Consider the following 12,049-nt stretch of genomic DNA (forward strand, 5'->3'; position numbering starts at 1 on the left):
AGATGAATGAAACAATTTGTTGGGGTCTGTGATTCTTTAGCACTAAGCACTAAGGAAGCTACCACTGCACTTACAGAGTTCAGAGTTTAGTGGTTGCAGCTATCTAAGTAACATACATGGAGATACGTCCTGGTCACATCCCAGTCACGTCCCAGTCACGTCCCGTTTCGCTACCAGACGAGCTGGCGGCAACCCTAAACGAACCTCTCTAGATGATCATAATGGGCGGAAGGGTTCATGGCAAAGCATGGGGTTGGCAGGAACTGCTGATGCCATTTACTTAATCAAATAAAATGCCGTGGTGAACTCGAATGAGGACAGGGTGGTGTCCCTTTTTCAGGTCAGGATGTTCTCCCCTGTTCCCCTTACCCTGCATAAGCAAGCAAAAACAAGATGGAAATGAACCCATCGTTCGTAATGTATTGATATTATAACAAATATTATCTTAATTAAATTGTGGACCACTAACCACTAGGGATGCTGTCAAAAACTGTATAAAAGGACTCGCTCTTCCAAGACCTGCCAACAGCTTCACTCGACTCTCGCAGCATCTCTTGCCTGCTCTTCTTCAGAGAAGTTAGTATGTTTCTCTTCCCGTAGTCTTCTCTAGACCAGCTTGTATTCTTATTGGTTCTTGGGGTTGGCACTGAAGGAGAGGCTGGATCCAAAGGTGTGTTTTTCCACTCATACAAAGGATTTTTCTGTGTATGGAAGAATCCTTCCACTTACGGAAAGGTGTCTTAGATAAACAGGAAGGTACCTTTGGAGCCAACGTCCCATTGTGGATCATGGAGAGTTTGGGGCTCATGGAAGAAGGAGTCCTGTTGATAGCACACTCCTTCCACTTTCAGAAGAACACATTCTGTGAATGGAAGGCTAACTTTTGGAGCGAGCCTTTCAAGACTTTAACATAATAAGCTGCAGTCTACTGAGTCAGACAATTGGTCCGTCTAGCTCAGTATTGCCTACTCTGACTGGCAGGGTCTCTCTGTGGTTTCAGGTGAGACCAAGTCTCCATGGTCTTTCCCAGCCCTTCCTGGTGGAGATGCTGGAGATTGAACGGAGGAACTTTGGCATGCAAGGCAGACCTGACAATGGCTCCATCTCCCGCTGTGCTTGAGGGGTTTCTTCCCCAAAGAATAACACATCAAGGGTGAATTTTCAAGAATAAATAGATGCCATCTCAACCATCTCAAGCATCTTCCCCAGTGAGCTAGCTCTCACTTGAAAGCAGCAGGAATCCCCTCTTCCATGCCTTGATTGCAGGGGTTCCTGACCTGTAGTGGTTCCATGGGTTAACTTATTCCACTCCTCCTGAATTCTACCTTGACAAGGTGAATCCCAAAAATTCAACCCAAGAATTGGTGCATGCACAGTGGCCAGCTCCATCTCCCCCCACCCCCAGCCCACTTAACCAATGCTCACACATGCCCGTTGGAAAGCCATGGCACAAATAACAGTCTTGAGTGGGATCACATGTGTGACTGTGACCAGATTTTTCTCCTGTGTGTTCTTCACTGACGTGCACGTGCCCGATTGAACAGGGAGAACACCACACTGAAGGAACCTTGACGTGACCCGTCACACCATGAGATGCGTTTCTGCAGTGGATGGTCCGTATCCACAGCAGAAGACGAAACAAAGGGATTGCCATCCCCGTAGGAGGAGGGTAGTACAAAAATTTAGAAGAAACCGAACACCGTAGCAACCTGCATGTCCAAAGCAGTCGATATGATTTGGTAATCAACAGGGAACAAATGAAGATCCCTAAACACTGGTTCCACCCTCGGAAGAAGAAGAAGAAAGGGTTTCCCAATTTTTATTGGAAATTGGACGAGGCAAAGAGCAGGAACCGGGAGCTGTTGTGTGTTCATGATCAAGTTGACCCTCTCCAAAGATTGCAATCGCCTTCCATTTCCCAATCCCTCCAACGTTCCATGTCCACATCTGTAGATGTCATGATCTGGCCATCTCCCATCATCATCACCATCCCAGGACCCATCCTGTCTGCAAGATGAGACACGCCCTGCACCATTGGTGGTTCTGGAATCACATCCAGCAGGGGGGCTGTTATGGGGGATACCTTGGGAGCAGAAGCAATGTCTGCCTACCCCCTGCTAATTCATCCCTAATTGTCTATCTGGAGCGGGGGGGAGATGGCCTCAGGATCCATGGCAGGACATCCAGGTCTGCATGAGCATCTTCAATTCCAACTGAAGCCCGCTGCAGCTGGGCCAAGGGGTTCTCAATGTCTCCGAAAACCTGGAGCAGATCTCTCTTCCAACTCATCTGCTTCCATCTATGAAACAGTTGAGGTTACAGGCCTTAATTTCAGGACGACTGAGCACCCAACATCCTCTGTGGAATCAGCTGTGGCTGCGGAGACTCAGTCTTCTTGAAATATGAGTTTGTCACATGCTTAAGCCTCTGTTTCCCTTTTGCTAGCCCAATCAATAGAGAGGAAATGATAGGGCCCCACTCTGGCTTGGTAGTAGATCACATGCCAAGCTATACCTCAAGCTAAGCTGCAGCTGTCGCATAGCCCAACAGACAAAACCAAACAGGAGCGGCCACTATGCAGGAGGAGTGCCCATTATGGGATGGAATGCAGCCCTCGGCAGAATAGAAAGCTTAAAACTAAGTTTCCTGGAAAGCTGGGTGATCACCTCCAGTAAAAGCTGGAATTGCCGAGCGCATGTGATTGCCTTGTGGTTCAAGTAGGATGGGGCGGCCTTTCCATGTGGCGAATGGAGGTGGTGTCCTCAGGTGGCAGATTATTAGGGGTGGCGGCAGAGTAGCGAGATGCCCCTGCCGCTGCTATCGAAGCAGTTCTTTCAGCCTGACCTGTCCCTTCAAGCTTTGCAGGAAGTGCTTCTCCTCACACCCCTTGCAAAGATTGCAAGATGCACAAGGAGAGAAGAGAAGGCTGCTGGGAACCTGCCCTCCTCCCTGCCCGTCATGGTCCTTCCAAAGTCTACAAGGGTTGGTTCTTAAAGGGGGCTGAAGCAAGGCAGAATTTGATGTCTCAGCTTAAGCACTGCAGTAGTTAGGCCACCCCTGCAGTCGAACGCAGCACTCTCACACACCTGTGGAATCATAGCCTGTTTCACGTCACTTAATCACAGCAGAAGGTTCCAAGTTCCCTCCCTGGCTTCTCCAAGATAGGGCTGTGGGAGATTCCTGCCTGCAACCTTGGAAAAGCTGCTGCCAGTCTGTGAAGACAATACTGAGCTAGATAGACCAAGGGTCTGACTCCGTATATGGCAGCTTCCTCTGTTGCTAATATTTGCCAGACGACTCTGCAGTCGGGAACAGTCTGACCTGAGCCTCCCACTGAAGATCTGGGAGTCAACTCATTCCTCTGGGAAACAGGAACGGTAGCCAGTTTGGGCTTAATGCATTTCCGTGGAGAAAACAGAACATGGGAGCTTCTGCTTAATTAAAACCTACAGCTCCAGGCTGTTTGCTGACGTAAGAAGGAACAAAGTCAAGAAAAGGTGGTTTCCCGCATCGGCATTCATTTTGAAGTGGTTTTGTTCATTTTCTCTGTGGAGTTTCGAGATGCCGCCTTCTGTTCACAGAACTGCTGTCACCTAAGAGTGAGTGCGTCTGAACATGTGCAGAGTTATTTCCCCTCAAAATCAAATAAACTTTTTTTTTTAAAAAAACACCTCTTATGGGTAAAGTTGTTTCAGGGCACGTGGAGAATTAAGTTTCCTTCATTTACTGCAGGCAGAGAAGTTTTGATGCAGGAACTCTCTCTCTCTCTCTCTCTCTCTCTCTCTCTCTCTCTCTCTCTCTCTCTCTCTCTCTCTCTCTCTCTCACCCGTATACTCTAGAATTCTGCCATCTAAAGGTGTCAACAGAGGCATGCTGGGGAGTTGGGTCAAGCTAGCTGCTACCACCATCAAGCCCCACCTTTTGCCCCATTTAACCCCCAAAGCACTTAGCCCCAATGAGTCCCCATTTCTGCAAATGGGATGATGAATGGAAACAGAGGTGACCACCTGTGAATGGGATGGTGGAGAAGTCCTCTCCTCAGCTTGTGTGCCCTTCCTCTCCACACTTGCCTCTGAGCCCTCCCACATGTGGTTCTGTGTTCTCAGTCCAAAGCCCTCCCCGAGATCTGGAGTAAACTCCCACCACACGGTCATAAATTGGGCCAGGGGGTTTCAAGCAGACCAAGAGACTCGTGTTAGAGTGCAGTATGAATTTTATTGAAAAAGAGTGGAGTGAACAACGGTAGGAGATGAAGGTTGTGAAAATGATACAGGCAAGCTCAAGAAGAGAGGGGAGCTCCTTCTTGGAAAGGAGACATTCAGGAAACAAAGCGGAAAAGTGGGGCAAGAGATGGGTAGCGGACGTTAATACAGGAGCTTGAGGCTGGGAGGATGGTCCCGGAACCTCGTGGCTCTTCTCACTCCGGGTCTAGATGCTCCGTCACAGAACTTGATGGTGCCGTTGGGGGTTCCGGGATAGTAGGAGCAGGTGCCTGGGGGAGTCTGGGTTATGGAGCTCTGGGCCAGAGGAGGGGTGGATATCTTGGAAGAAGCTCTCTCCTGGGACCCTGTGGGAGCATCTGCCAATAGACCCAATAACTTCAAAGGACTGATCATAGTGACCAGGAACCAGCAACCCTCAGACTGAGGCATCGCTGAAATCCAGGCCTGGACTTTGAGAGTTCTGGGCGCCATTCTTCTCCCACTACTTTGCTCTGCTGTCCTCAAAATGAATTCATCAGTTTCCTTCTGTCTCCCAGCCACCTCTAATATGATGCCATTTCCTTCACATTCTCTTTTTTCTCAAATTCAATTTTAACAGTAATAAACATAACAATCATAATAAACACAAATGGACTTCCCGCGCACCTCTCTTCATGAAATTATAACTATAAAATTTACCCTTATAATAATAATAATAAAAAACACAAATTTAAACCCTTAAAGTTATAAGAAAAGAAAAAAACCATGAATCTACCCACCCTGCATTTCAAATCAAATCCTGCTGTAAGATCAATAATAGGAAAATAATTCTTTAAATATAACAAGAGAAAAAAATCAGAACAATAAAAAAACCAAGAAAAAACAAAAACAAAAACAAGACCTTTTTTTCTTTTCTTTTTAAGCTAATCTTCCCTTAACGGCAGTTCATTACTCTTCTATTTCTTTGCATATATCATTCTGTCCACTGTCAATGCATACATGAAAAAGTCAAGCCATTTGTAAAGATTACTCCCTATATTATTCCCAGCAGGAAGGATTCTGGCTTCTTGGGAAAAGTCTCTTTCTTTAATTCATTATATATCATGTCTCAATAGGCCTTAACCTTCCCACGGGTCCACCACCAAAAAAGAATATCTTCAGTATGCCCACGCTTCAAACATTTGTTTAAAACATTTTTATACATTAATGCCAGTTTTTAATGTCAGATACCATATAAATCATTTTATAATACTTTTCCTTCAAAGCATAGCAAGCAGTAAGTTTTAAATCACTCTTCCATAACTTTTCACAGGCTGCCCTTTCTATATTATGTCCGACATCTATACTAAAATCCATCTTTAACCAAATTTTATATTTCAGTTAAGCTTTTTAGTTAGTTTCTTTCTTTTAGTTAGTTTTTTTTAGTTTCCTTCACATTCTCAATAAAGCTTCTGCTGCATTCTTGCAATCCGTGTTCCCTTGGTTTTTGAACTGGCAGCTCTGATTTCTGGGAACAGCTGCTTCCCTGAGTCCTCAGAAATCCTTGTGTCTGAATGAAAACTTACGGGGGACGTGGTACTCTTTTAGGAACACACAGGAAGCTGCCTTCGACAGAGTCTGACCCTTGGTCCATCTAGCTCAATAGTGTCTACTCTGACTGGCAGCAACTCTCCAGGGCTTCCGGCTGGAGTTTTCCCCCCCAGCCCTACCTGGAGATGCTTCCAGGGACTGAAACGGCAGCCTTCTGTGTGCAAGGCAGATGCTCCATCACTGATCTATGGCCCCAACCCCAAAAGTGGCATCCTTGAGCCTCCCATCCAGGCACTGACCACACCAAATCCTGCTTAGCATCACCAAGGTGGCTGTAACAAGGGCTTTTAGACCATGCTCTGGGAGCCTCCAGAAGCTTCAGTGCAGGCTGTAGCTGATGGTTTCCTTCTTGGCACTCAATTGGTAACGCTGTGCAATGTCCCTCCCTTCCCCAGACTGACAATAATACCACGTTCCTTCCGGGGCACACAGCCTCTTCCCCTTTCCTCCTTTTTCTTCCGTGCTTTGACAGATGGAAACCCCAATGATGGGGAGTGACTCCGCTGTAGGGCAATATAAGAGACTATTAAAGCAAAAGAAATCTCAATGGATGATACAGAGAGGGGAGGAGTTAATAGAAGTGGCCAAACTGAAAAATCAAAGCACCTTTTGGCGCTTGGTAGCACCTTCATTAGGAATAGCCCCCACTTTACCTGATTGTATAATTCCAGCTGATAAATGGGAAAATCATTTTCACGAAATGTATAGACGAAATGACGCCATAACGGTGAATGTCGAGGCATATATAACTGACCCCCCAAGATGGGACTCGGTCTCCTGCTCGGAAGTAGAAGGTCTTGTAAGACAATTTTAAAAAGGAAGAGCCCCTGGAACCGATTATATTACTATAGAGTTGATTCTGTCTAACCTAGACTGGTGGGTTCCAGTTTTAGCCTCACTGTTCACGTTTATTGATAATACGGCAAAAATTCCACCACAATGGGGAATGGCGATAATAGTCCCAATATACAAAAAAGGTAAACGGAGTGATCCTGCAAATTATAGGCCAATAAGCCTCCTGAGTGTGATTAGTAAAATTTATGCTAAACACTTAGCAATTAAGCTGGTGGACTGGATTGAGGAAAAGAACATTCTTGCAGTTGAACAGGCTGGCTTTCGAACAGGTCGATCTACTACAGAACATGCCCTGACCCTCCATTATCTTGTTGAAAAATATACAGCTAAGTCGGGTGCTGCACTTTATACTGCATTTATAGATCTGAAATCGGCATTTGATTCCATATCAAGAGACAGGCTCTGGCAAAAACGAATAGATTTGGAAATTGATAAGAGATTACTATTATTAATTTATAAACTATATGAGAAGTCTCGATTGCGGGTCCGCTGCAACCAGTATGGTTATTTAACGTCAGATGTTCCAACTAGTAAAGGGGTAAAGCAGGGTTGTATTTTGGCACCTACTTTATTTAACATCTATATCAACTCAGTGGTGAGCTGTTTATCTGACATGTCTATGCACCCTCCAAAACTGGCACAGAAACACATTGCAGTCCTGCTGTATGCAGATGATATGATCCTTATATCCCAGACGCCCATAGGACTACATCGAGCACTAGCACAATTAAGTTCATTTTGTAACAGAGAGATGATAGAGGTAAACCACCAAAAGACAAAAGTTTTGGTGTTTGCTAAACGGCCAAAGAGATATACCTGGCACATGAAGGGGAACACAATTGAACAAGTTCAATCTTATAAATACTTAGGTGTTGTATTCCACTCATCTGGTTCCCGTATTGCGCATCAAAAACATATTATTCAGAGCGCCCAATTATCAATCAATCTGATCAAATCATTTTATTTTTCACGGGGAGCTTTGTACATCCCTGTTGCAATAAAATTACTATTGGCCAAAGTGTATCCTCAGATAATGTATGGTGCACAATTGGGCCCATTTAGTAATTTTGCTCCGTTAGAAACACTGCAAACTAAGTTCATAAGAACTATATTACAGCTGCCATGTTGTGTCCCAAATACTGTTATTAGAAAGGAGGTGGGTCTGGTTAGATTTGAATCACATTATTGGAGATCTATCATACTCTACTGGTTAAAATTGGTTTTCACGAAAGTCGGCTTAGTGCATTTAATTTTGGAAGACTCCTTTAGATCCAATTGGAAATTGGCAATTACAGAAAAACTTCTATTATATGGATTCTCTCATGATAATTTTATTAGATTAGGTTTTGATCAGGCCAGAAGAGAAATTGTGCAATGTATCCATGACGTGGAGTTGCAGATGGATCATGCAAAGTTACCGAGTAGCATTAACATAGGTGCACCGAGCTCAAGCCTGCTACATATCTAAGTAGCATTTTAATTCCAAAATTTAGACGAGCTCTAACACTTGCCCGTGTAAATGCTCTCCCAACAGCTGTGCTCCATGGGAGATTCCAGGGTATACCATACGCATCAAGATTATGCCCTTGTGGATCTGGTAACGTTGAAACAACTGCTCACGTTTTACTGCATTGTGAATATTACAGAGACATAAGACGCCAACAAATTGCCCCACTTTTGATTAATTTTCCGGGTCGTGGAGAGGATTTCTATTTAAACTATTTGCTCACTAATCCTAATCCGGATGTTATTCATATTGTGGCCAAATATTGTTATATAATATGCCAAATGCGTATAAATGTAGTCTGATTTTATATTATCATCTTATTATTGTTATTATCATTATTATTTTAATATTGTTGTATTGCTGGTCTACGACCGAAATAAAGTTTTACATTACATTACATTGTGGGGCTGCACACCTTTAGCCCTCCAGCTGTTCTTGGACTACAACTCCCATCATCCCCAACCACTGTGGACAAGCACCGGAGATGATGGGAGCTGTAATCCCACATCTGCAGAGGGCTGAAGTTGTGCAGCCTGATCCACTTTACAGGATCTGTGTCTCATGTCTCTTCCCATAAAAACATGCCCAGGATTTTCAGATGGACAGAAAGTCTATCTTGGGGAAGCTGGGGCTGAATATAAAAACTGGGGAAGATGCTAGAGGTGGTTGAGATGGCATCTATTTATTCTTGAAAATTCACTGTTGATGTGTTAATCCGTGGGGAAGAAACCCCTCAAGCACAACGGGAGATGGAGCCATTGTCAGGTCTGCCTTGCATGCCAAAGGTCCTCCATTCAATCTCCAGCATCTCCACCAGGAAGGGCTGGGAAAGACCATGGAGACTTGGTCTCACCTGAAACCACAGAGAGACCCTGCCAGTCAGTGTAGGCAATACTGAGCTAGACGGACCAATTGTCTGACTCAGTAGACTGCAGCTTATTATGTTAAAGTCTTGAAAGGTTGGCTCCCAAAGTTAGCCTTCCATTCACAGAATGTGTTCTTCTGAAAGTGGAAGGAGTGTGCTATCAACAGGACTCCTTCTTCCATGAGCCCAAAACTCTCCATGATCCACAATGGGACATTGGCTCCAAAGGTACCTTCCTGTTCATCTAAGACACCTTTCCGTAAGTGGAAGGATTCTTCCATACACAGAAAAATCCTTTGTATGCGTGGAAAAACACACCTTTGGATCCAGCCTCGCCTTCAGTGCCAACCCCAAGAACCAATAAGAATACAAGCTGGTCTAGAGAAGACTACGGGAAGAGAAACATACTAACGTCTCCGAAGAGCAAAAGTCAAGAGATGCTGCGAGAGTCGAGTGAAGCTGTTGGCAGGTCTTGGAAGAGCGAGTGCTTTTATACAGTTTTTGACAGCATCCCTAGTGGTTAGTGGTCAACAATTTAATTAAGATACATATTTGTTATAATATCAATACATTACGAGCGATCTCTGTGGTTAATAGCAAAGAAGACATTCTCTTAAATACCCAGGGTCCAAACTGTTTAGGGCTTTATAGGTTGTAACCAAAACCTTGTACTCTGCCTGGAAACTTACTGGCAGCCAGTGTAGATCTTTTAAGATAGGAGTGATATTGTCTCTCCGAGATGACCCAAAGACCAACCTGGCCGCCGCGTTCTGGACGAACTGCAGTTTCCGGACTACGTACAAAGGCAGCTCCACATAGAGTGCATTGCAGTAGTCAAGTCTGGAGGGGAACAGCAGTTGTACTACTGTTCTGAGGCCATTTATGCACACTATTTTATATTTTATGACAAATGATTTTGTCATAAATGACAAAAGTATCAAGCGAGCATTTCTTCATTCATTGGGATTTCAGTCTAGGTAAGGTTTTCATCAGGAACCAACAAAGGCCAACCAGATGCCTCCAGGAAGACCAGAAGTGAAGCATGAAAGCAGAAGCAGAAGAATATAGAGCGGTTGACAGCTATGCTAGGATTAGTGTGCCACTGAATGCCAGGCACTGGGGAGCAAACGCGGGAAGGGGCTATTTGGAATGGAAACATTTGGAATGGAAACATTTAGCCCTGCTTGTGGACATCTCAGTAGTATCTTGTCCAGTGTTGGAAACAGGAGGCTGAACTGGAAGGCTTTTGGTCAGATCCAGCAGTTCCCTTATGTTTATTCTCATAGAAACATAGAAAAGCCACATCTGCACCCCTCTGTCCTCATCTCCTTACAAGAGGATTCCCATCAGGGTTTTCTCTAACAGGAATCCCCTGATGTTGTTGACTACAACTCCAATTATCCCCAAGTAAGAGGCATTGCAGCTGCGGATTCGGGAGTTTTAGTCAACAACATCTGGGAATCCCTGTTAGAGGGAACGCTGGTTGCCAGCCAAAACCTTGGGTGGCTTCAACAAAGAAAGGGGGGGGAAATTTCTCAGCTTGAAGTATACGCATGGCTGAAATCCAGGCCTGGACTTTGAGGGGACTGGGCGCCCTTCTTCTCCCACTATTTTGCTCTGCTATCCTCAATATGAATTCATTGGTTTCCTTCTGTCTCCCAGCAGCCTCTAATATGATGCCATTTCCTTCACATTCTCAATTAAGCTTCTGCTGCATACTTGCAATCCGTGTTCTCTTGGTTTTTGAACTGGCAGCTCTGATTTCCGGGAACAGCAGCTTCCGTGAGTCTGGTTAGCCCAGAAACCCTTCTGACTGTGACTGTGACTGGCAGGAGCTCTCCAGGGCTTCCAGCTGGAGTTTTCCCCAGCCCTACCTGGAGATGCTGCCAGGGACTGAAACGGCAGCCTTCTGCATGCAAGGCGGATGCTCCATCACTGATCGATGGCCCCAACCTCAAAAGCGGCGCCCATGAGCCTCCCATCCAGGCACTGACCACACCAAGAGTAGCTTAGACCTCCCCCAGTCACCCCCACCCCTGCTTTGGTGGACAGGCTGGACTTCTCTTGTCTGCCTGGCCCTATGCCAGGGCCTGCGGCCAGGCAGCAGTTGGAGGGAGGGCCTCCCCTGCCAGGGAAGAAGGTTCCTCCCGTGGCAGATGTGAAGGTGGTGGAGGTGGAGCCAGCTTCCAGTCCAGACAAATCCACCTTGCTGCCCACCCGGTGGGGGGTGGGGCCCCAAGTAATTTTGAATCCACTCTCACTTGCTACCAGAGAATCACCTAAAAACCACAAATCCCAGTACCCCATGGGCTTGAGGATATGGTGGTGGTTGGCACCCTATGTGCATTGCATCACCACTCGCTCTGGGGCACCCGGGCAGTTCGACATTCAAAGGTGGGGGTCTCACTTAAGGGTTCAGGGGAGGGTGCACTTACCCCTTCCTCCGCTTTCCCCCCACTGACGCCCACTATTTCTCAAGTGCTACCCGGGAGCATCATACGTCCCTGCTGCCCCGTTTGTACTTCGGCAGGAAATGGCCAGAAGGAGCTGGACCTGAACATGGACACACACGCGTGCCAGCTACTTCCAGCCAAAGATCAGAAAGGGTGGCAGGGAAGTACGCTGTTGCCCGTAGGATTTGGGAAATACCTGGTGCCAGCAGGAGAGAAGTGGAGGGAGGGGTAAGGGAAACCTCCCCCACAATTAAGGTGCGACACCCAGCCGCCATTGAGCCACCCAAACCTGGTTCCATGCAGATCTCTAACTCTTATTCCATCTAGCTCAGGATTGTCTACACTGACAGGCAGCAGCTCTCCAAGATTTTAAGCAGGGATCTTTCCCAGCCCTACCAGGAGATGCTGCCAGGGACTGAACCTGGGACCTTCTGCATGCCAAACAGATGCTCTACCACTGAGCTTCTGTCACATCCGCGCAGTTAGGGAAACTCAAAACCTTTGAACATGAAGAACACTCAAGATTGAATCCGTCCATTCCTCTGGCAGGGGACCTAGGCTGGGCTGTCACATCCCT

This window comes from Hemicordylus capensis, chromosome 14 (genome assembly GCF_027244095.1).
Source record: "Hemicordylus capensis ecotype Gifberg chromosome 14, rHemCap1.1.pri, whole genome shotgun sequence".
In the NCBI taxonomy this organism is placed as follows: Eukaryota; Metazoa; Chordata; class Lepidosauria; order Squamata; family Cordylidae; genus Hemicordylus; species Hemicordylus capensis.